A 6,000-nucleotide genomic window follows, 5' to 3' on the forward strand; every position below is an offset into this window, starting at 1 on the left:
CTGATCAGATTCATCTCACAAGCCATGTTGGTTATATCTTCTTGACATGGCTCCTCCAAAAGGAGTTTTTGGCTGAGTTCAAGGTCAGAGAGGAGTGCTGTGATGGATTAGTGGAGTCTGCCACAGGAGTGCACAGGTAGCATATGAGTGCCCTGCATTTGTCATTGTGCTGAAGCCCACATATGCCAAGACCCACTGCATCACACCTTAGGATTTGTCCTTGAGGCTGCCTGCTCTTGCCTGTGATGGTCATGCAGTCTAGTCCTATTCTAAAAAATATTAAAAAATAAAATAAATAAAAATAAAATAAATTTAAATTTTTTTTAAAAGTCTGGGATGGAAAAATCAATATGTTTGTGGTAGTTTAAACTATAAGAACAAATGAGACAGCCCAGGATAATATACAAAGTCAGAATAATAGTGAAGCAAAGAATAAAACTATGAGAATAAGAACTTGGAACACTTGTAAAAAGGGGAATAATTTAATAGAGAAAATAAAATGTCAGAAAGTCCATCCCCATAAAAGACAGCATAGTGCACAGTGTGGTCTAATGTAAACCAAGAGAATAAGGGATGTCAAGAATGAAAAAGAAAGCAGCATTCCCAACCATGGGAGATAAGCTCAGTCCAGACAGCAACATTTCCATTGGATTCAAAATTAGGCAACTCAGTGACTACCTAAGCTGTTTCAGTGCCATGGAGAGAGAAGCAGCCAGCCTGCAGGGCATTGGGTGTGGCAACAAAGCTTTATTTAATTACAAATAAAAATAAGAGTGATAAGCTTGAATACATTTAGATGCTAAGAGGAAGAAGTACAAAGGGGAATGTTAAAGATGCAGTAGAGTAATTAACAGAGGGTGGAGCATTGTGGAAACATTGGAGTGAAATAAACAGCTGAATTGAGGGGGCTAAGAGGAATAGTAGTGATTTTAGGTGTGGATGTAAATTGGCTTCTAGGAAGAACACTGAATAGCTGGTGTAAATTGACTCTGATAGTCTCATTTTTTTATTTAATAAAGGAGCTAAGTTTTTTGCCGATAATTGTAGGTAGAGGGTTTTTATACTAAGCATCAGACATCTGTAAAATGTTGGAATATTCATAGAAGGAGATGGAAGAGGATGATAGCATAGAACAAGTAATAGGAATAAAGCCACCAATTTCTTGGGGATCCAAACTGCACAGTTGTGTAATATCCTCCAATAAACCTCAGCTGTCCACATCTGCCAGTGATAAGCCCAGCATTGCCATTGAATCTGAGTCAAATTTTTCCTAGGAAAGTGCAGTAAAATAAATCTCACAAGATAATTGAGAGACCTGAGGTGAAGGAAGTAGAATCAATGATCTGGGTGGGCCAGGAAAGGAAGAGATGCCAGCAGGAGTTGATAGATTAGAAAAGGATAAAGGAATTGAAAAATATTTAGGTTTTCAACCGAAGAGTAGAAATAACATGTGTTAAATCATGGGAGAATTGGAAGGTTGAGAATATAAAGTCAGAGAGAGGGTATAGACTTTCTCAGATAGATTTGTTCAAGATCATTTCACATTCAAGAAATTGGTAATGAGAGGGGTAAATTTTGTGAGACTTAATTAAGGATGTCCATAAATTTGAGGGTTGGTAAGATTTGGGACCAAAAAAAAAAGAAGAAGAAAAAAAGAAAAGAAAAACAACAACATAGAAATGTCCTAGTTTAAATTCTAGATAAGAAATCTGACTGAGAGAAATAACTTGTTTGAAGTCACATAGCTACTAATGGTAGAATCCTGAATAGAGTAAAATCCTTTTGATGACTAAAGTAGATTTTAAAAAATATTGGCTCTTGTTACCTAATATTGGGGAGTATGTTGGTGATTCTTTTTTCTCTGAAATTTAGGAATCAATCACCTGAGGTAAGTGCTGGTATCTTTGTGAACAACATATCTTAGAAAAAATGAAGCAATAGTAAAAAGATTTAAAATATGCTTTTTCTTTGCTCATGACTTCATTTGTGATTAATAGCCCCTTTTCCCATTTGCATATATACCTTATGAATGAAGAAGTTGTTAAGTGAGATATTTCGATGAAATTTATTATTGTCTTGTATTACTTTCAAATACTAGCCAATGAGGAAATGTGATAAGTATATTATTTTAAAAACTCTTAAATTTGCATATTGAGTTGTAAGGATTTTTATAGTGTTGTTGCAAATGTTTTTTCCATGTTTTCTATGTGTATTGAAAGTTATTCTAGAATTTCAGAGTTGGTGTGTTACGTGCTGATTATCTATCTCTTGTAAAAAGAGAAGAACGTTAGCAGCAGTGTTAACAAGCGATGCTGTGTACAGATGTGCACGTGTTATCATCACTTTGACAACAGGTGTCTTGTCTCTGTGGAGAACACAGAACAGGTGCCACAACTTGCTGAGCTGACTTTCACTGTATGTTTTTAGTTAGCTTTCAGGAGATAAATACAATTGCCTCCTCACCTCCCAAAGAAGGAATTTCATAAGCACATGGCAAATGACTATGACTAATATTATAAAATCAATTGTCACATGATTTGTGTAGGGAGTGGCTATAGGGTTAAGCCTAGGACTGACCTGTTAGTAAAGCCACAAACAAGTATTAGCTTAGAGTGCACAGCCCTCTTAGTATAATTAAGCTTGACCTTATGACGCTCCCTAGATCCTATCTGGGTAGCTAATGGGCTATGGGAGGTGCAGCAAGTGCTGCCAAATAAGTGAAACTCACAAGAACATTGTAACTATGGTGACCACTGCTTTGGTTACCTCTGGCTATAAAATAAAGGCTCAGCTTGCTGTCTGGATCTTTCTCTGTGGCTTCAGCCAGGCACAAGAGATCTACCTAGACCCTGCTTATTCTCTTTGTCTGTCTTTCCTTAAATCCTTCGCTGCCCCCACTCAGTCTCACCAAACCCTTGGCTGTGCTGATCTGGCACATGTGGCGCCCAATGTGAGGAAGGACGCTCCAGTGAAGCACATGCAGAAAGTAAAAAGGAAGGTAAGGAGCAAAGTTTAGTAATAACTAGGTGTAAAACATGTGAAATTTGGGATCGCAGGAAAAGAATTTATACTTATTCATGCTTAAGGCTATGCTCCAAGCATGGGGCTGTTCTGTGAGGTATCAACAGCTTTTTGATTTGTTGGATTTTGTAAGTAAAATCTATCCATGGTTTCCTGAGGAAGGAAAGGTAAATGTAGAGACATGGGAGAAGGTAGGAAAGCAACTTAGAGAGATCATTTTGTAGCTGAAGGTCCAGGGAGAATTCCTCTCTCTACTTTCAGTCTGTGGTCCCTAATTCGTGACTGCCTAGAGCCCACTCCCAAAAGGGAATGGATGAATGTGGCAGGGGAACTAAGATGGATAGTGGAAGGTTACCAGAGACTTAATATTGTCGCAAAGGCTTGTCTCTCACCTGGAGACTACTTATTATGGAAGTATTTTATCCGTGTTTGTGCTGACATTGGATCAGCCTACGTTTGGGGAATAGTATTAGCCACCGCATTAAAGGAGATGTTACTCACTGGTCAGCAGAAAAAGAAAGGGGGCTGCTTTAACTGTGGCAAACTAGGGCATTTGCTAAAAACTGTAATGTTAGAAATAGAAGTCAAAGGGTTACAGGGAGTAGAAACAAGAAACCTGGACTATGTCCAAGATGCAGGAGAGGAAAGCATTGGGCAAATGAATGCCGCTCCAAAACTGATGTAGATGATAGTCCAATGCCCCCTAGGCAGGGAAACTTCAAGCAGGGCCAGCCCCGGTCCCACCAAACAGTGGGGTCCTCATCCTTGACCCCACTGCAGCCTTTCCAGCCAACTCAGTAAACCTTTATCAGGCCACCCCGGGAAGTGCAGGATTGGCAAGTTCTACCTGGGATGATAGATCAGGACTCAGGCAATAGTGTAAAGAGCCAATCCTACTCTTAAAATGCAACTATAAAAACAAAAAAAGTGGGAGAAGAATGTTATGCGTTAAAGTTTTTGAATTACAATGCAGAGAGTTGTATAGTGGCCAAAAGGCATCGGACTTCCAGTGCAATAGTCTCTACCAAGGTAGCCCGGTGGAAGGATGCACAAACCAGACAAGAGTTTTACCAGATCTAGTAATGATGTGGGAAAGAGGTTGTGTTTTGTATCTTTCCAGAAGGAGCAGTGCAGCCAATTTGGGTACCAGAGCATTATGTGCATCACCACAATGGACCCAGAGAATCTCCTTGTCCCTTCGTTCAAAAGACGGAGAGTTGCCCCATCACAGCAAAGCAGAAAAAAGAAGAAAATGAAGGCTATGCAAGGGACATAAGTGCCAACATGGGGTGAGCTGAAGAAGTTAACAACTGAGGCCCAGCAGATGGTAGAAAAGAAAGAAGTGGAAGCTACTCCCTCAACCATGTTTCTGGCTATGTTAGCATTGGTTAGCTGCCAGTCTTGTGCAGCCAAGTCCAAGGACTCTTGAATAAATCAGCAAAAGAAACTTTCATTTAGTAGAAAAATGTTGCTGTAGTTTGATTTCTCTCCTATTGCTGTGTTCCATTGGCATTATTTTGTTAATAGCCATGTCTGGGTTTTGCATTGGCATTGTTTTGTTATTGTTTTAATAGCCAGAGTTTTGTTCTTGATGTTTAAGTTTTACTTTCATTACAGTAGCTTAAAAACAAAAGAAGGGTGAGATGTAGGGAGTGGCTATAGGGTCAAGCCTCAGACTGACCTGTTAGTAAAGCCACAAACAAGTCCCAGTTTAGAGGGCACAGCCCTCTTAGCATAATTAGGCTTGATCTTATGCCGCTCCCTAGATCCAATCTGGGTAGCTAATGGGCTGTGGGAGGTGCAGCAAGTGCTGCCAAAACAAGTAAAACTCACAAGAACATTGTAACTATGGTGACCACTACCTTGTTTACCTCTGGCTATAAAATAAAGGCTCAACTTGCCTTCTAGATCTCTCTCTGTGGCCTCATCCAGGCACATGAGACCCATCCATCTAGACCCAGCTTATTCTCTTTGTTTGTCTTTTCTTTAATCCATTGCCCCCCTTCCCCACCTCCTCCTCAGGATCACCAAACCCTTGACTGTGCTGGCCCAGCACAGATTTGAATTCAGCACATCTTGACTTTATAGCAGTGGTTCTCAACCTTGGCTGCACATTAGAATCACCTGGGAATCTTTTTAAAATCCTGATTTCTGGGCCTCATCCTCTGGAAATTTTGTTTCTTTGTTACTAATGTTGTGGTCCTACCCCATAACAAAGAAACAGAATTTCCGGAGGATGAGGCCCAGAAATCAGGATTTTAAAAAGATTCCCAGGTGATTCTAATGTGCAGCCAAGGTTGAGAACCACTGCTTTATAGGGAGGGAGATTCTCTTTTGCAGTAATAATATCAATAATGTAATGTAATCTATTGAGTATGTAATAAATTTTGGCTGATACATTTAAATTCTAATCCTTTTATTAGATAACTATTGTATTTTAATTAGTAAGTAACTTTAAGCCCCAATACTTGAAAACACAAGAGACAATAAATCTAAGTCATGGAAATATTAACAATTTTAAGACAACATATATATTAGGCATTTAAGGCATATGCATTTATAAAAGTATTTGAGGTAGGTAGGTGATGCTTGGCTTTATATGAGACTTAGAATTTTGGAAGCATATTCCAGGTGGAGGAATCATGGGGGTATGAAAGAGAAAAGTACTTTTGGGAATAAGAGCTAATTTTGAATTAATGGAGCATAGAATGTGTACAAAATAGGGACAAAGGCAAAACTAAGACTAAAATGGAGGTAGGCAGGGGCTAGATCCTGAATCAATCATTGATTAGTTATAAAGTTACAATGTAAGCCGATCAACAAGGATAGAAAACAGAAATAGCATTATGAACAAAAGTTGAACTAAAAATTAAAATTCACAAATCACATATTATTAATATTTTTTAATTTTTATTGATTTCAGAGATGAAGGGAGAGGGAGAGAGAGATAGAAACATCAATGATAATGGGGAAGCATGG

The sequence above is a fragment of the Myotis yumanensis genome, unplaced genomic scaffold (genome assembly GCF_028538775.1).
Source record: "Myotis yumanensis isolate MYYU_CA2020_CCGP unplaced genomic scaffold, mMyoYum1.0.hap1 SCAF_7, whole genome shotgun sequence".
NCBI classification, from domain to species: Eukaryota; Metazoa; Chordata; class Mammalia; order Chiroptera; family Vespertilionidae; genus Myotis; species Myotis yumanensis.